Source organism: Pseudonaja textilis, chromosome 5, assembly GCF_049901715.1.
Source record: "Pseudonaja textilis isolate UNSWEBS1 chromosome 5, rPseTex1.2, whole genome shotgun sequence".
Classification (NCBI taxonomy): domain Eukaryota; kingdom Metazoa; phylum Chordata; class Lepidosauria; order Squamata; family Elapidae; genus Pseudonaja; species Pseudonaja textilis.
The window spans coordinates 788,486-808,618 of NC_141994.1; the positions used below are offsets into that span (position 1 = coordinate 788,486).

The 20,133-nt window shown below is 45.2% G+C and overlaps 1 protein-coding gene across 1 annotated transcript in view; it reads right to left on the reverse strand.

The window, feature by feature from the left end:
• SEMA3D (semaphorin 3D) overlaps nucleotides 1-19,550 on the reverse strand; it is a 107,391-nt gene extending 87,841 nt beyond the window's left edge. Inside the window, exon 1 of the mRNA XM_026713118.2 lies at nucleotides 19,333-19,550. The gene's annotated coding sequence lies outside the window, so the exon portion shown is untranslated. The remainder of the gene's footprint in view (nucleotides 1-19,332) is intronic.
• Nucleotides 19,551-20,133: the final 583 nt, after the last annotated feature.

The following is a 20,133-nucleotide window of genomic DNA, read 5'->3' on the forward strand; positions in this document are numbered from 1 at the left end:
AAACCAACTTTATTCTGTTCCAGAGCTGTTCTTTTATTCTTCTCATATTCCTTATCACTTGCAGTGTTAAACCTTCATATCCCATTAAATTCAATGCAATCTATAAACCCTCTGCACACTTTTTGTAGGTTTCCAAGAAGCTCAACTTCTGGGGAGGCATCATAGCTGGGGAATGTGGCAGTATCTTTTAGAGATAAAGGAGAATATTTGTAGAAATGAGGGGTCCTTGGTGCTCTCTGAGCTTGGTGGTTTTCTTGAAGAAGTTTCATCATCATCAGTGCTAGAAGGGAGGGGGGGTTGCAGAGTGTTTTTGTGGGGGGGCAGGAGGAAGAGGAGGAGGAGGACTGTCAGTTCCTTGGTTCTCTCTGAGAGTGGTTGCTTCCTGCAGATGTTTCACGGCCCAACTAGGTAACTTCATCAGTGTCCCAGTGCCCCTTATATGCAGGATGAAGTACTTAGAATAATATACATAAAGAATCTCATAGATACAAAGCTTCCTACTAGCCTGGCTTTCTCTTCAAATTTTCTAGAAAACAAATTAATGTTCCCTGTGAGTTTGTTTAATGCAGAGTGTAAAATAAAAAAAACCCATGTTTGGATGGTTCAGTTACAGACTGAACTCATCTGAAGAAGAAAGGAGGTTTTTTGTATCCTTCTGAAGTGTCTTCCTTATCAGAAACATTTGGGGGTGTTTGGGGTAACACTACCAGTATGATAGATACAAGAATCTGACAACCTTCAGCAGAACAGCTGTCATAACTTTGTTCAGTTTGGAATTTATACAGAAAAAGCGCACGATTCCAAAGACAGACTGGCAACGCCATGTCCATGGAATAGGTTTCATATTACTGTGGTTTTTATCAAGAAGCCAGCAGAGATTATTCAACAATAATGTTGGATCTCTGTTGAACTCATTTTTTGTTGGTGACTTTCCTTCCAACAATTGATCAATCACAGATAGACAACTGTCCCTCCCTATTTTGTAAAACGATTTGATTAAAAAGGGAATAATGCTCACAATTCTTTAGAATTGTTCCAGTGTCAAACCCAATAAATTCTGATAAAAGTAGCCAGAAGAAATAGAAACATACTTCAGATATCTAATTTAAAAAGCTTATTTCTTTCTCCTTTCCTTTCCTTTCCTTTCCTTTCCTTTCCTTTCCTCCTCTTCACTCTTCCTTTCCTCTCCCTTTCTTCCTTTCCTTTCCTTTCCTTCCCTTTCCTTTCCTCCTCTTCACTCTTCCTTTCCTCTCCCTTCCTTTCTTCCTTTCCTTTCCTTTCCTTTCCCTTTCCTTCCCTTCTTCCTTTCCCCTTTCCTTTCCTGTCCTTTCCTTTCTTCACTCCTCTCCTTTCTCCTCCCTTCCCTCTTCTACCATCAAATATCACTATCACACAGCATGCTTGAAGATACAAATACTTTTGCCAGTAATCCAAATAACTGACCTAATCATGGTTAATCCTCCCTGACTCATTCTGGCAAAAAACCAAAATAAGTGTACTTGATAATATTACTTGTTTGGAGGGGGATTCTGTAATGTTCAACTCTGAAAACATAGCCTGCTAAAGAAAGGCTTTCTCGGATTTAGGGGAAATAATGTCCAACAAAATGGAATGGAAAAATTATCAGCACTGCGAAGACCACCAAATATGAAAAAGGCAAAGGAAATAAACTGACCACTTCTACTAAGAGACTTCCCATCAGAAAGTCAGAAATAATAACTTTTCTTCTCTAGAAAGTAAGATATAATTCGACATAAAGAAAATCTGAGTTATTTATCCAAACCAGACCAACTATATTATTCATACTGGGAAAAGGGAGCAAACAATTACACAATTTGCCCCAGTCAGTGAAAAGTTATATTGAACAATATTGGTGATTAATGCTCTTCAGTTCAGCTCCAAGTTTATTTCAGTCAAATCCTGAACAAACAGAACTACAGGACAAAACAGTGAATTCTTTAAAAGTAAAAGAGGAAGACTGGATATAAATCACAAGCTAACAAGATAGTACAGAATGCTACTATTGCTATTGTCACCGGTATAAACAACCATTAGGGCTGTGTATTGCAGTGCAGATGAGAATAATCCCACTGCAAAGCTACTTAACATCTGGCAGGCCTGCTTGTAAAGGCTGAGTTGCGTGGGGCTGACTTCCAAAGCTCTGAATACAGGAGTGCAGCTCTAATGGCTTTCGCAGATTCCACCTGCCTGGAAAATCTGTAAAAAAAAAAACCAACAACATCAACAACAACAACAGCCATAAAAATTGCTACCTCCGATTTGGCTGCATGGGAAAACCCTTTGCTGTTGTTAAGCGTCCATCTTGGACCTCTTCCAAAACAAACTCTGATAAAACCCTAGTCATCATATCAAAACAGAAGCTTTCTCTCTCAAATTTCAACCCATCGCCGGAATGCTTCCTCCTCTTCTGCATACAGATTCCTTTCCCTGCTTCCTCACTCTTGCTCCAAAATATGCAAAGAATGACATCGGCTGCAACTTCACAGCTTCAAGAACTGGTGAGGGCACAAAATCTCAAACAACAGTGAGAAGCATTGCTTAAAACCAGCACCTTCTGCCCAGCTGTCCTCTTCCATCTGTTGCCCACCGGAGCTCAAGGCCCAAAGGGACTTTTCTGATCATTTGTTGATATCCTGGGATGGAGAGTCCAAGAGAAGGAAACCCCCCCTCGCTTCCTGACTGGCTGCACTTTCTCTTTTAACAAACACAGAAGCAGGTGGTCAAGATTTCTTGGTTTCCAATTTAAGTGGGAAGTCAAGACTGAATTAAACTGTGCCCTTAATCATTATCCTGCATGCATTTTGGAAAAGGCAAATATAAATAAAGGAGCACTGACAACAATGAACAATGAAAACAATAAGCATTCGTTGAAAAGTGTATTTATTATTATCTGGCTTATCTCTCCCCAAATGATAAGGAGCTGACACAACCATTCTTCACTTGATACTCTCCAGAGGTGTTGGACTGTGAACCCCATAATTTGTAACCAGCATCTGGGAACCATGGATTTGGAGTCCAGCATATCCAGCAGGCACCAGTTTAAGGATCAGAGGTGACTAGAGTAGCAGTACGTACATATTATATTCTGACTGGCTCTCATTATACCTCAATCTTCTGTTTGTATAAACACTCAAGGAGGCTTGGGATAATTTTAAAAATGCCAAGCAGAAAATTGCACTCAACAATAAATTGTACTTAAAATTTTAAAAAAAGAAAAAAAACCAATAGTATCAACATTACTTAACAACACTATGACTGCTTTCTGCCTTTTTCTAAAAACTGCTCCTCCTATAACAGAGTAATTATTCACTGTATTATATTTCACCAAATGTATTCTTAGAATATTTTCCACGTATCGGGCACGCTGTCTTCTTCTCATAAGCACCTGCAATTCTAGGCACCCGGGAATAAGTCAAACTGAACTTAATAGCATTTACCTCTGAGGGTATTAGAATATTAACTTCTCTGCAAATGATCCAAGTGGACTTCAATGTACAGATACTTCTTGCTTAACAGGAAATATCTTTGTTCAAGTGTTCAACTTGAACAACTCTCCGTACTTTAATTATTCCCATACATACATTTAAGATGCACTAATATACCGAGTCTCTTTGCATCTTCTTCCTATTTCAGTCAAAAATGTGGATCTATTTAAGCAGACTTCTCAGAAAGGGATTTCCACCCCAATTCCAGCTAGCTCGAGCCTTACTAACTTGGCCTAGCTACTCCCAAGGAAACTATCTAGGTAACGTTTGAACATCTGGACAATGCAAAGAGGAATTAAGATTTCTTCTATTAGGCAGAGTTCACAGTAAAAATGCGTGCAATTTGGCTGATAGCCTTAATATAAAACAAATCTCCCCTCGTAGCGCATTAAATGGCATGAATGTTTGCCAATAAAATCATGTCTCCCTTCAGAATTCCTCTGGTCATGTCAAATGGAAAATGTGTGTTTAACTTAAAGCGGGATCGATCCACCTGCCTGGAAAGAGTCTTTGGCATGGACCACATGTGCTCCAGGTGGAGCTTGTCACAATCCACTTCAGGAAGTTTCCCAAAGATCACAGAAGTAGCTGAAGCATCTTTGCAAATGGGGCTTCTGGGGTGGGTGAAAATCTCACTTGTGCTTCAGTCAATCAGTTGTCTCAACCACCAGCCAACCCAACTGACCATAAACAACTATCATTTTCAAAATATTTGGGCCATCTTCGGTGTTCATCTCTGTCTTTCCAGAAACGAGCAAACTGAGCAAAACAGAGAGCTCAGTCACAAGGTATAAAACCCAACACATCTGGGCTGTAGACCAGAAGGATTATGTTTGTGGGAAACAGAAGCTTCATTCAGGGCATGAGTTGGCCAGCTTTTCAATGGCAGACATGGCTGCATGATGGCTCCCACTCTAGAAAGATTTTTCTTAAAACCTTTTGATCAGCTCTTCATACAATAAAGGCCAAACATCATCAGATTCACAATGTAAAAATCCTGCAAGATTTGGGCTACTTTTGAGACAACATAAACATAAACAACATCCATAGACTATGGAAAAGAGACCAGCCCAAAAGAGAACAAAAAGACTCCAGCCTCTCTCCCATCACCAATCAGCATAGAGTAACTCCAAGGTCCACTTCAGACCAACAATCAAGTAAGCAATACGCCAATCAAGGAGCTGTCAAAGAGCCATCGGTAAACAGCCCACACAAATAATCTCTGAGACAATCTCCACCAAAACTGACAGGGGCAAATCACCAGAATACAAACTGATGGCAAAGTCCATACTCCTTACTAGCACTGATGATGTTACCTACTTTGGGTCATGAAATGTCTGCAAGAAAACGTCCGAGCTCAGAGAGCACCAAGGACCCCTCATGTCAACCTTGAGCTACAAATATTCTCCTTTATCCATCCTTCAACCAAACTCAAGTTTGTGAAACCTCCCTAGGAAGCCTTTTCAACAAGGGCTGCAGAATTCTCAAATTCTACCCCAAAGTGAACAATTGCTAAGAATTCCTCGGCTGTCACAATTTGATGCTTATCCTGATGGTCCTTTTACCAACTCCATTTTAAAATGACATCCTCACATTTGCTTCCAGGGCAGCCTAGAATATCTTGGCACCCAGTTTATCTTTCATGGCTGAGAAGAACAACCCCTTGCAATTCAGTGACGGTATCTGAAAATGGTGTTAACGAAACCTGTGTGTTTCCACAGCTGCAGACTTCACCTCGACAACAAAGATGTCACCCGGGAACCCCATGGTGCTATTTGGTTCCGCGGGTGAGATTTCTACATTAGGTACTGAAGACCCCGTCTGGGTAAACTGGAACACTCAATCCATGCAACAAAAGTTATGTTCAGCATATGTACAGAATGATTTTCACTGGACGCTTTGAAAAGAGGGGACGCCTCTTGAATGCATACAATGGAATGGTGGAACTGTTTTGTCTATATTGTAACTTTCCAGAACTTTTTATTTTCTTTTATTTGGTTTGTCAATTGCTTACAAGATGATAGGTGTAAGTAAAAACATAGTTATGAATACGTGAATACATATAAGAAAAAGTAAAAGAAACAATAGGACAGGGACGGTAGGCACGATTGGTGCGCTTATGCACGCCCCCTACAGGCCTCTTAGGAAAGGGGTGAGGTCAATAGTAGACAGTCTAAGGTTAACGTTTTGGGGGTTTGGGGAAGAAACCACAGAGTCAGGTAGAGTATTCCAGACATTGACCCCTCTGTTGCTGAAGTCATATTTCCTGCAATCGAGTTTGGTGCGATTAACCTTGAGTTTATATCTATTGTTTGCTCTTGTATTGTTATGGTTGAAGCTGAAGTATTCATTGGCAGGTAGGACATTGCAAGGTATGATTTTATATACTATATTTAGATTGGACCGAAGGTGGCACAGTTCTAGGTTTTCTAGGTCTAGAGTTTCAAGTCTGGTGACATACGGAAAAACCACGAGAAAAACAGGTGTCGCTTTCCTTCCTTTCAAACAAACACTTAATGGCAAATTTGGGTTTATTGCCATGTAAACAATAGCCATTTCAAACTCTTTATATATATATCTCCAAACTTGGAATTTTGAGAGCACGGCTTAAATAGATTAGTGAAGCGTAAGACAAATGGCAAAGTTGTTTATAAGCATGGCCAACACAGGTAATAAGTCTACACAATCTTGGCACTTCTTAATAATACAGTGCTGGTCTTGAGCCCAGCTGGAGCGAATCAATGACACAAGTATTTTTGCTCAATCTACACTTTGAACAAACTGAATCTGGCATGAATACAAACAGACAGCAAGAAGCCCCCCAAATGATCCCCGTTGTATTGGTGATGCTGAGTTCACATGCAGGAGATTCACACTAATTTTTTAAACACCAAGCAACTAGAATAATCCATTTATTCCAGATTATTATAAATAAGAGCTATCCACAATAGTTCAAAGTTGATTGTTCAAATCAGCACTAATAATATTCAAGAGATTTCCACTAACTTTGTAAACTCCATGCAATTTATACAGAGTAATATTTTTATACCAGGTTAATATAAAGAAGAGGTATCCATATCAGTTAGAGGTAGTCCCTCTGAAGGGGAAGGTGCATGGCCTAGAGGTCTTCTTAACCTCTAGGAACCTCAGTGGAGACCCAAACAGTTCCCATGGCAAGCGTTGTGTTGTTCATGCTCTGACTGGTTCCTTGAGTTAAAGTCATTCCTGAACAGAGATAGCCCAGGCACAACGATTCAATTGCTAATAAGCTCCAACTTCCATAACAGTTATGTCCATATCCATGTCTATACATTGCCTCTCATTTCACAGCAGTGTTCCTGGATAGGATACAACTTTTAAATAATTAAAACAAGCCAAACAATAAATGTCCGAGGTTTCCAACAGTAATTCCAGCTTACAGTAAACAAGGCCATCCGTCAGAGCTTGATTAACCTCCTGGCCCCAAAGCCTTGGGGGGAGAACCAAATCTTGAAGGCTTTGCAATTAGGACTCTAATGTTTGCTTTCCTCTTCTTTGTGGCAACTTATTAGAAACACATTGTCCATGGTCTGCAGAAGCTGCGCTGGCCTCCAATCTGCTACTAAGTGAAATTGATCTGAATGGCCAAATCTACACTTGGGCTCTTACAAGACTCCAGAAGTGTGAAAGGCCAATAAGTCAACTTTCCACCAATTATTACTACCTCATGCAGAAGAAGGAAAGGATGACATTTCATCTCTTTGTAGGACTTTTTGGGTTGGTTAGGCTTTGTTTCGATAATCTTAAAGGGGATCATTGATTTCATGGTACATTTAGTTCTGAAATATTATGATAAAAGCTGTTTTAAAATGTGCATACTTCTCAACAAACCAATAACAAACACAAACTCAACAGCACAAAACTACCCAATGCTATGTCTTTAGCAAATTTGTAACATTCAATGCCAGCCCCAATTTAGCAACGATTGGATTTCACAATTTTTACTGGAAATGCCTTCTTTAGCATCACAAAGAGAAAATCTTTAGCAAATTCAGGCTCTCACAATCATTAGACCTTTATCCCTGGCTTGTAAGAAATGGACAACATGCTGTTTCAGATAGTTAAATGATAAGTTTGCAGTTACTTGATGCACCCTTCTAAGTAGCCTAAAAACATTTTCATGCTATAAAGTTGATTCACTTGTGTTCTCCAAAAACTTAGTTATGATAAAAAATATTCATTATTTGAAAGAAGAATGATTTATATAGGTGCTACAAGGAGGGAGGGAGAGAAGGAAGGAAGGAAGGAAGGAAGGAAGGAAGGAAGGAAGGAGGGAGGGAGGGAGGGAGGGAGGAAGGGAGGAAGGAAGGAAGGAAGGAAAGGAAGGCGGGAAGGAACAAGATAGAAACTTTGCTCAAACATATGTCAATTCTATATGGTAGGATAAGCAGAAGAGTGAGTATAAAAACATATTGGGGAAATTAGAGGTTTTAGAAGACGGTTTGGGGATTACCACCATAACCAAGACAGCATGTTCCCCATAAAAATAGTTTGCAGGGCAAAAATACTAAAAATAACAAAGAAACATTATTTCCATTATCCAACAATTTATTCGAGAAAGAGATCCATCACAGACTGTTAGCAGGTTGGGCCAATTACCTTCCATTCCTTTGGAAGAACCAAATGACCCCTAGGGAGAACTTCAAGAGGGGATTTTCTCACAGGTCATCCTTGGTCTTCTGCCTTCTTAGGATGAAGCCTTCTTCACTCTACCCCTATTTTCAAAAGGATCCAGTCCGTGCAGCTGCTGTGCTCATGGACCTCCCAGATATGGAGAAAACTGGGCCATGCACATAAATTTCCGCCCTTTTTAATCTTGTCAACAGCAACATTTTTAAAAAATCCTGGTGTCCTTCATGGAATCCATTGGCTTTGCTGTCTTGCTAACGTTACTAAGGAGCAGAAACCAAGCAAGGGAAGGAGTCAAGGTCAAAGTACAAAAGGAAAGTTGCAAAGATGGAGGCATCAGAGAGCGGAACTGCTCTCCCACCCTTTGAGAGAGGGATCCTGTCAGAACAATGGAGCAATCCATCATTAAGAAAAATTTTTTTCCCCAACTCATGTCCCTCCTTCTATTCCTATTCCTTCAGAACATCTAGAACTGCACAGTAACTATCCCAGTAGCAGGTACGTACTGTACCCCATGAGTAGATAGTAAATGCCCAGTTTTTACATCCTGATATGCTTTGCTTGTTGTACAAAAGAAACAAAGCATTAAAGAACTTACAAAATTATCAAAGAGGTTGGTAAAAACTGGGTTTTTGCAATAAATAATCTGCTTTATGGTCTTCTGCTTTTTCTTCCAAGTCTCTGCAGGGACATGGAAACTCAGATTTTCCAAGATCCGATCCAATCACCCTATGATCTATGTGCATAGCAGAAAACCAGCCAATTCCCCTCCTTCCTTAGATCCTACAGGGAAAAATGCTACACTGGATTCTCCTGAATGCAGGCAACCTGTCATCTGGCCTGGCCTTCAGGTGGGAAGGGGAAGGAGCGAGGCCGGGGCACGAGGGCTGCAAAATACACGGGAACAAATAAAAGAGCAAACAGGATTTTACGCAGCACAGAAACGGTAGCGCTAAATAAAGTGAAGGGTAACAGAAGCGTGGAAAAGATTTAAATCTTTCCAATGCATGCAGGGGAACCGATTGAGGGCTGGCCAGCCTGCCTTTCTGAATCCCTCTTGGCCCCCCAAATCCTGGTTTTAAAGAATCTGCCTATTTCCAGATTGCTTTCAGATGTCTCCACCCACAATTCCACCCAGATCTTCATAATCTGCATTCTTAAGCGCAGAGGGAGCAGAGAGAGGGGCCATTGTGTATGAATCCATCGCATAGGAATACGCAGTTTAAAACCATTTTTTTTTCATTATTTTTTTGTCTCCTGAGCCAAGATCTTGGTCAAAATACTTCGAAAACACAAAAGCACACAAATGTACAATCCCCCACCAAGAGGGGAAAAAAAACCCCCAAATCTCAGAAAATATGGATCGAAGTTTAAAGATTTTATCCCTAAGGCTTCTTCATCCTGACAATCTAATGGAATTCAGAAAGGTTTTGCCAAATGATCAACCCTCAATCTCTTCTGTACCGATCCAGGATTCCTGTTCTCCAGCAGCAAAACCTGAGTTCCAAGATTGAGCATATTTTGAAATGGGTTATTAATCTTTCCTTCCTCTCTGATCTTTTCCCACATCTGTTGCTTATTCATCCCAGCCTTCATCATGATTTATCATGTTAAATCCTCATCCTTTTTAATATTTATAATTGTAAATATTATGTATTCACAACTCCTTTCCTTTCCTTTCCTTTCCTTTCCTTTCCTTTCCTTTCCTTTCCTTTCCTTTCCTTTCCTTCCTTCCTTCCTTCCTTCCTTCCTTCCTTCCTTCCTTCCTTCCTTCCTTCCATATAATGAAACTTCCCATCTAGTCTAGCCATCTTAACAAAGCCACCTGAAAAGCAACTCCCCAAGCTCCGTTAACTAGGTTAAGCTTGTGAAGCAGAGCGAGTGGGCTTCCACAGTCAGCAAATTGTTGCTTCCTGATGGGGTTGTAAGCTGGCCTATCATTACAAAAAAAGCGACCGAGGCACAATTTAGAAAAACAGGTGCAGGTCTAGTCCCTCCGAAGGTCAAACTGATGCAAGTCCCGAGTTTATTTACTGATTTAATATATATGCCATCCAAAGAGTCTCTACACTAATTGCCCGTAAAGGCTTGAGAAAAACAGTTCTCCAGAAAGCGTTCTAGGATTATCATGAAGGACGTGCCATAATGGAGATGGGGATTAGCCGTTTATTTGTGTCAGGAGCATCACAATTAAAATAAGACATTACTATGTGGCATACAATTCAAAATATAAAATGCAAGATCAAAATATGGACAAATTCCACAGATCTTGCCCAGAAACTACACACAGCCGCTCTTGAGTTGTCCTGAGCGCCACCGTCACCTCCGGGTTGCCTCCATTCTTTGCTCTTCTTTCAGGCGTGTCTCTCTGGCCGGCCGTGTGGGGAGGTCAGATTCGAGCCATGCTGAAGTGGTGCCAAACATTTTGTGGTCAAACCATCCCAACCTGAGAACAAGCTGTTCCAGCTTCGCCCAAAGGGCCTGGTGTCCTTCCAGGAGACATCAAACCTGCAAGTGAGACATCCTGACCTTCTCGTGCAGCGGGGCCCTTTTCCAATCCAGCCAGAACTGCCAGTTCCCACCACAGAACTTTTCCAGTGAAACTGAACTGGGATTTGAAGGGGGGGGAGGGGTGGAAGGTCAGCACTGTCAGACCTCACAAAGTTTTGCACACCTTAGAAATTAAGCACTGCCAGTCCAGGTTGGTATTGCATTAGGGAACCACCTGGGGATTTTAAGGCTACTGACTAGGAAAGGAAACAAATGAGCAAAAAACCCCAAAAAACAACAACACTCCCATTAGAAGACAATAGCAGAGTATGGCTGGGATAACTGCATGGATGCAACCATCAAGAATCAAACTCCTATTTAAATGTATACATATATACATACATACGTACGTACGTACGTACGTATGTATGTATGTATGTATGTATGTATATACTATCATATTGATGTTTTGAATTGCAAGAGCCACCCAGAGTTGCTTATACAAGATGGAAAACCACATAAATTAAATCAGTTAAAAAAAACAACAACCTCAACTTAAGAAGTTTATCTTTTTCACACAGCACATTATTATTATTTTAAAAATGCAATACACTCAAATTCATTTGAAGGTACGTGTTACATGCCTAATTATGACTCATGGTGAGGATTTGTACGAATATGCTGTAAAATTGCTGAAAATTCAGTTCATCCCAAACTGAACACCAAGTTCTACATTAGAAGTCCTCCATAAATGAGCAAACTGTTCTGCAATCAACTCTGGGAAACGTGCATGAAAATTGTTCAAAAGTGAGGCAACGTACACACACACACACACACACACACAAACACACACATATATATTCCAATTTGCAAGAGGTAAATTTAGGATGGCTGTTTAAATTTTATCAATGTGAGCAGACAATAACGCTGTTCTGTTTGGAATTAACTTTTCAGCAACCTCCTTTGGGTTTCCAGGGGAACCTTTATTATTCTTTATTTCACTTTATTACAATAGTCACAAGAGCAGTAATGATGACAGCCTCTAAGCAACAGGAGGCCCTGGCAGATAAAGATTTCAGCAAAGGTTTTGTGAACCTTTCCTGGCAGAACGGATGGGGGATAACATAAAACAGGCATATTAATCCTAGGAAGAGTGTTAACAAAGCTATTTTCATTGTTCATTGTTCACATGCCAAAAAACTCCCACAGACCATGCCTTGTTCCCTCTCAAAGCCACAGGCAGCATTGCAGCTGATTATTCTGGCAGCTTTTCTTTTCTGCTTTCCTCCCTTTTCCTGGTCCTTCATTCCTTCTCTCCCATGTGCTATTATCTGGGAGATGAAAGTCCGCTCACAGAGACATGAATGGTTCTGATTTTCTTGGGGTAGTTTTGGAGAGAAATCAAACTGAATCCAAACAGATCCAACAAGTTTCGCTCTTAGTATAGTCTCCTAGTCCAGATGAGAAAGACACCTGCTTAGGACATCCTCACCATCCATCATCATCCTCTTCCCAATGCGTCCCTCTAACCTAGAGCTCGGTTCTCTCTTGTTTGCTTAGCAAAGAAAATGTCCTGAATTCAAATTCTTTGCATTTGGGGAAAGGGGCGACCAAGAAGGACTGAAAATCAACCCAGACAAGCCAGGAAAACTAAAATTAAAAGTCTTATCAGAGTGCTTAAAGAAAACCTGACCCTGAATTAAAACAAGCGGACGAGTTTGGCAAGCTCACGAGCGATCCCATCAGATGCAACCAGAATTCGGACCGGTCCCATTGTAGAGAACACGTGACATGAGGAAAAGGAAGAACGTTCTCTTCTTGGCAAGACCAGCCACGCTTCCCACGTGCGAATGTGTCATCGCAAAAACACAGCTTGCTTTCAAGCGGATAAAGTCTCAGCTTCCACCCCACCCCTGCCTTTCAAAGGAGCAGATTACTCCACAGAAGGTGGCCAACCTGAGCTGGGATGACCTCAGCAAGCTAAAGAAGGCTTGGCTGGCACACCCTCGGATGGGAGACCAAGAGGAAATCCCAATGGTGTAGGCCACATTGGGGAACAGGGAGAAAATGTTTCGAAGAAAGCCACAAGTCCTGAATTCACCAGGGATTTGAGCTCCGTTTCAAGGGAATACGCCCTATTGCTTCACTCCCTCCAGAGTTGCTGTGGGCTCCTTACGGCAGGTGGCAGCAGCCCCCAGTGGGCTCAGGCTGGTCCTGAAAAGGTTCAGGGGGATAAGAGCTTATTCCTGGCTTGCATGGAAGGCCAACGGAGAAGGCCAGGGCTGCGGACTGGAAGCTAAAAGCAACGGAAGAGCAGCGACCAACCAATTTCCCTGCAGCTCTGCAGCACCAGGAAACCCAGCGAGATTCCCTGAAATCCGCTCCTCCGAATTCGATGTTGCTTTTTTCCCCCCGCTGCCTCCTCTTGCCATCCGCCGTCGATGGATCCAAACGAAAAGCAAGATATGTGGGAGGGTAAACGAGGGAAAAGCATGAAACCTTTCCATTCCACAGAGTGGCCTCTTCTCCATTCATTTATGTACATTTATCAGCACGAGTTTGTGGTAATAGCTGAGGAATGTTACTCAGGGACAGAGTGAAACCATACTGCCTATGTCCTTCCAGCTACAGCCCCCTCCCCCCTTTTTTCCTTCCCTTCCCTTTTCTTCCCTTGATGCAATCAATACACAGTTTGCAGAGTCTAAAACGAAAACAGACAAGTGGGCTTAAAATATCCAGGGAAATCCAACAATTCCCCCTCTTTGGAATAAATCACAACCCCTCCATTCGCCTCCACCCTCAGCAAATGATAAATAAATCTTCTAAAATCCTGGTCAGTTTTGGCAAAACAGCTGCTTCCTGAAGTCATGTGCCTGTATTTACCAAGAGACTTGGAAACCGTTCCACTGCTTGTGATTTTAAACCCTAGAAATGCAGGCTTGCATCTGGACAGAAACGATGCTTCTTCAGCTGTGGAATTCGGCAGCTGAAACGCAGATTTCTTGAAGGGGGATTTACCTGCCAAACACCCACAGCCAGGGAGCTTATTTGAGGATGCACCCTTAGTGCATGTGAAGAGATGCATTTTGACGAAGAGGCGCTGAACGTTTTTCAGAGTAGCAAAATGTGCTTTGCTCAGCACGCTCATTGATGCAAAGAAAGACTTCATGCAGGTGGAAAGCGTCAAATCCATGAAGGAAAAATTTCTAGAGCAGCAGCACTAAAAAGCAGAATTGTGTGGCTCAATTACTGCACAGTTCTGGGTCCAGAAATACCAAAATGTCATCCAGAATGGCAGGCGGGTGGAGGGAAGATTGGGAATTGAAAGGAGGTGGATCCATTTTTGGAAACAGAAGATGCACCGAGAGTGAAGAAAGGTTGCTGCTTTGAATGACAAGGATGGCCAGACCTCTGGAGGCCAAGTCCTGTGAAGAATGACTAAAGGCACCAGCCATGCTTTGCCTAAAGAAGAAGGGGCTGAGGGGAGCCCCGGTAGAAGTCTTTGGAGGTGGAAGAGCTGCCACATGGAAGATGGGGTGGGTTCCTTCTCCATAACGGTCCAGAGGCCGGGACAGGAAGCAGTGGGAAGAAGCAGTTACAGAGGGAGATCCGAGTTCAACTTTTCCTCTCTCCGAGAGCCACTCACCAGTGGTTCTCACCCTTGACTATTTTAAGATATGTGGACTTCATCTCCCAGAATTCCCCAGCCAGCTTTGCTTTAGCAGTTGAAGGCCACTCATCTTACCGTGATCAAGGCTGAGAAACATCTCACTGAGCAGTGGAAGAGCCTGTCCCTTTGAAGTCATGGGTGCTCCATCAGGGTGGGTGGGTGTTCCAGCAAAGGTGAGATGTCCATTTGTCTTAGGTGGTCCTGAGGATCCATGCAGGGTTGGGACAAGAGCACCAACGTCCCTTCCCACCGACCCCGTGTTTCTCTTCTTCAACCCTCTTGCCAGACCAGGCAAAAAGGGGCATCCAGGTAGGCAAAGTAAAAGAAAGGCCACACCTGTCTTGATTTCACAACTAAATCCCCCTAAATCTACCCGAACCACCCAACTGGTCAGACTGGAACAAAACATGAGCGCTGTCAAGCTAAACCAGGTTCTGGGAACAGGGACTTCCCAACTTTCATACTGTAGAGAGCTGTAAACCTAGATGAGAGAGCAAACTCTGGTTTCACGGTACGATCTCTGTTTCCCTGCTTATGCCTGAACAATAGCGATAAAAGGTGCTGCCAAATGTTACCTGCACAGAAATTTAGAGTGAATGTAAAAGGTACGTGCAGTCACACACACACACACACACACACACACAAACCAGGAGACTAGAATGAGGAAAAAAAATATATTAATGGATTTCTCCCTAAACCCAAATTAGATTAAAGTTTAGTTGACCTTAAACATTCCTTTATTAGTAGAAATCTTTTATCCGTGTAACTTTTTGCATGTTTCTCCAATACCAGTTTATAGTTTTACATTCTGTGCTTCAAATCCACGGGTACTTTGTCTTAAAAAGTGAGGTTTAACATGCCCCCAGAAACCTTTCAATTATAAATAAACTCGATTGTGACAGACAGAAAAGCAGAGAAATCAGAAGATGGTTGCGTTCAAATCTGGATATGAGTCCGAAGAGATGCAAGCAGGTCATTTGTAAGGATCAAAATTCTTCAATCATCTCCAACCAAAACAAAAATAATGGAAGGACAGAAGTTTGTCCAAGATTTTTGCTAAAACTAGGGGAGGAAGAAATCACAACATTTTGTGCACACAGAGAGTTTAATCCATATAATTTACAGTAGATGGATAGATGATAGATCGGCAGAGATGGTTAAATGGAGGGCCGGCGGAGAGAGAGTGAGAGAGAACAAAATAGGAACATAAATGCAGAGTGCAAAAGTTTTAAGTAGCTAGCAATGAGTTACCCTTTCTTTCTAAAGCATCCTTAATCGGGAACAATTAACTTCAGACGTAGGCTGCAGATTAAAGTTGCAGTGCAAAGCAGATAGGACAAATAGACAGAAACTTTGTTGATAAAATAAAAGTCCGTTCAATTAAACAAACTACATAAAACTATCTCCTAACAACAAGAGCTATTGGCAATCATCTTCAGGCAAAGCTTACACATAATGTTGAAGAATGTTGCCACTTTTAGGGAAATAAATTCATCTTGATTGTTCAACAAATAATGCAAATAACATTTATCAAGAGTGCCCAGAAAATTTAAATGAAAGAGAGGTAATCTTCTGGCAATGTAACAGAACAGGCAAAATCAGGATAAAATGAGGTTGGACGGAGGTTTACAAGTTTAAGATCACTTTCAAATGTTGGATTAATACCTGAAAAGCTGGAACGCAAACACAGAGCAGATTGGCCTCCCAGGAAATGCTTCATATTTTTTTTGGGAGCGGGGGAGTGTCATTCTGAATTTTATGTTAAGTAGGGGAAATGTCTGTGATGCATATTCCTGGTTGATTAGCCTACATTTTCCTGGCAGAGACACTTTCAAACATAAATTCCCCCACATTGTACCTGCTGCATAGTAAGTTTAGCTCTACATTCAGATTCTTTTAATCAGAGAACTGCAAACAGTATTTAAAAAGGGTTTTTTTGCTGCCATATGTGATGGCTGGGCAGACTGTCGTAATTTCTCTCCATGCAAATCAGGGCTGATCTCTGTCCCTGCATGAAGCCAGAACTCAAGGTTGGCTTATTATTGTTATCAAAGAGCTACTGAGACCAGCAAGAAAAACAAACTCGGGAGAACATTTGCTGCTTCAACCAGGCAGTTGCCTGTCCACCTCTTGAAGAAAGAAAGATGTGCTAAAAACTGACCAATTAAAGGCACCAAAGACCCCTCAGCCTGATGACAGTGGGGGTGGGGGTGGACTAGATGACCTACAAGGTCCCTTCCAACTCTGATTATCTGATGTTATCTGACAGGAGGATCCCAGAACCCCTCCCCCTCCCCTGGAATTGTAATCTAATATAAAGCTCTGCTCTGCACCACATCCAACTCTTGGAAGGATTTTGCCCTGCTGGCTTCCAGGATGTTGTTTTACACATCACACACTGAACCACAAACCGGCCAGCTGGGGAGGCCGGGCTTGCGCAACCCACGTGAGACACACATATTCAAAAGGAAAAGAAAACCAGGCGAGGGGCAGCATAACTAAAGGCCGCTGCTAATGACATGTAGCCGATTCAGGAGCTGCAATTTCTAGGTTAAGCAGGTGGCGTAAATGCAGGGGAAAAGGGGGACTTTTGCAGTGGAGGCTCCTGGCCCTGATGCAACCTTCGTCGCCCTAATTGCAGGGCTCCCCAAACTTGGCCACATTAAGACTTGTGGACTTCAACTCCCAGAATCCTCCAGCCAGCGTAGTCTTAAAGTGGCCCGGTTTGGGGAGCCCTGCCTTCATGAATCCGCCTAAATCCTCCCTTCTGCACGTGGCTTCAAGAGCCCTTCAGATGCCAACCGCTGAGAATTGCCAAGTGGAGCCAAGACGGCACCGTCCAAGCAAAGATGCCGCGCCCTTTGGATGTCTCGCTTAAAGGCGAAGGGCTCCACGTACCTCTGACGCCTTCGCTTCCTCAGCCGCATCTCCTGTGCCACACCAGGCGCCTCCAGAGAAGACGGGCCAGCGAGCCAGGCGGAGGCGGCCATGGTGGGATCCAGGCTCTGCCCGGTTCAAGCCGCACAAGACGGGGCTTCGACCTCACCATGAGTGGCCTCCCTGGCTTGAGGGCCCCGTTTCTCTTTCTGCCCTCCACTGAACGCCCCTTTGGAAGGGCAGGTAGGGAGGCTGCCCCCCTTTTCCTTTCCTGAGAAAGGGGCGCACAATAATGTCATATCGCACGTTGCAATATTATAAGGTGAAGAAGAAAATCAAGGCTGGAAAGGTGGGTGGTGAATTGCAATAGTCTTCCCAGCCTGGGCCTTCCCCAGATACAACGGGCCCAATTCCTGTCCAGCTCTCCAGTGAGAGGCAGTGTGGCCTAGCGGTAAGAGGGCAAGACCAGCATGGAGCAGACCAACTCCAAGATCTCTCTGGTGGGATCTGTCTGGGTGGCTTTGGCCCAAGGAGGATTTCTCCCTCTTCCTCTTCCTGACAAGTTTGTTCAGAGGATAAAATGGACGGGGAAACGTGACTTCCGGGAAGAGAAAGGGGTCCGTCCATCTCACAAAGGCATAAGAGCTCAGATGGGGGAAACTTTGGTGTAGCCAAGTTATCCTTTCCTTCATAATCTTTGCGACAGCCTTTGTATTCCACCGGTAATCTTGAACGAGCATCACTTGAAAAGAAATATTACCAAAACAGCTTTTAAAAACCTTAGCGCTCCCTCCGTATTTCTGTCCCACCCCAGTTTTCTCATCCCACTAGTAAATGGGCTTCGGGATCCAGCTTCCCAGACTGGAGCAATTTCCCTTCATTCGGAAATAAATCCCATGACTTTACACAACGTTTTTTTAAAAAATTGCCCCCATCTCTTAGTATCTTCCGCATGGAGCTGCTTTGTGCCCCTCCCCTTCCTCAAAGATCCCTTTCCTTCTTCCCAACGGTGCCCACCCAAACCTTAACCCCCTTTCGTCCTTCCTGGTCTTCAGGTAGAGTTGGCTGAGGCTGCCACCCAGCTAGGTGTGAGATGGAGGGAACTGCTCTCCGGTCACTCCACCTGAGCTGATCGCACCTGCCCAACCCACTTAGCCCTGGTGGGTGAGAATCAGGACCTCCCCCCCCCAGTGGCATTGGAAGGTCTTCCCAGCTATTTGAGCCCGCCCTGGTGGGTCCCCTGGAGCTGGTGCCAAAAGAGCAGGAAAAACCCTCCGGTCAGTAACGCTGATGCAGATAAGGAGAAGTTTAGCTTGACTTCAGATGTGAAGGTTCCCATCTCCCTATTTAGTGGGACTCTACACGGTGATGTCACTGTGGAGGAGAGGACCAGGTATCCTCCTCAACACTAAAGGAGGAGGGCTCCAGCCCTCACCCATCAGCCCAATCCCGTAAGGAGACCCTCTGGCATCACCCCAGAGGGCAGCCCTGGCACAGGGCAGGCCTGAGTGAGTGGCTGCAAGCCCAGAAGGAAACCTCGGCCCATTTGGAGGGGCCGGCTCTTAAGGAAACGGATCAGGGGATTCACCCAGCAGGACATGAACCTGCTGCTGAGAGGCTTTGGCTGGATGGGAAGAAGCCCAGGGAGGCAGGTTTCCGTGGGCAGAAGGTGGGCTCTGGGCTGCACTCGCCCACTCCCCGTTTGGAAGGTGATCCACCCAAGGAGGTGATTCTTCTTCTTCTTCTTCTTCTTCTTCTTCTTCTTCTTCTTCTTCTTCTTCCTCCTCCTCCTCCTCCTCCTCCTCTTTGCCGGTCCAGCCAGAGTCGCCCCAGACCCAGGCGCAGGAGCCGAACCAGAAGGGCAAAAGGCGTGCAAAGCGGAGACCAGCCGCTCCTCGGTCGATTTTCTCTCCCCCGTTATTCCCACGGTCTTGGCGCTGCCTCAGTTTCCCCGGAGAGGGCCGCCCCCCCCCCCCGATCCCGCGTGGCTGTGTCCCCTTGGCAAGACAGCGGCGCTCCCGGGCGCGCCAGAGCCCCCCAAGCCTCCCCGCGCTTCGGGCCGAAGCGGCGGGCATTTCCCCGCAAGCGAGACCAGTCCGCGCATCCCCACGGCCCGCTTACCCGACTCGCCTTCGGCCGGCGGGAGCGGAGCTGGAAGCGGAGCCCCCGAGACCGGCGCGCAGCCCGGCGCACCTTCCAGCGGGCGAGGGTCGGGCCGCGCGCGTCCTCGGGCAACCGAGCGCATCTCCCTCTGGGCGGCGGCGGCGGCGGCGGCTCCTGGCGGCGGCCGGGGGCGGACCGAGGCCGTCCGGGCGGGGCGGGCGGCTCCTCCGCCGCCGAGTCTGCCGAGCCGGGGCGGGTCTGGGAGTTGGGGAAAGTTCCCCGCGCGGCGGCCGCCCCCGGCCCGCCCCGGCGCAGCCCCGCGTGGCCGGGAGGCTGCTGGCAAGTCCTGCCCGGCGGTAGCACCGACGGCGTCCGGTGGGGAGCGGGGCCGGTACCTGGCGGGGTCTCCGGGCGGGCGGGCGGGCTGCCTGGGTCGGAGCTTCTGCGGAGAAGCCCCGGAGGGAGAGTGGAGCCCCCCCCCGCGTGGCAAAGGTGGGGCCGGAGGGAGGGTCTCCGCCGCCGCTGCTCCCGGGAAGCCTCCGCTCTGCCGCCCCGGGGGAGCCGCCGCCGCCGCCGCCGCCGCTCCTGGGGGGCTGGGGGCGGATTCCTCGCGAGGAGGCGGAGGCGCTGAGCTCCGGGGCCCCGCCGTCTCCCCTGGGCCCACCCGTGACCCACCTGCCGGTCCCCCGTTACTCCCTCCAGCCCAGCCTTCCTAGGCGCTGCTGCTGCCCCCTTGGAGGAAAGGAGGGTGCAGGCACCGAGCAGCAGGCAGGTTCCGGGCCCTGCCAGAAGGAGGGGGGGGGGCTCGGTCACAAGGCA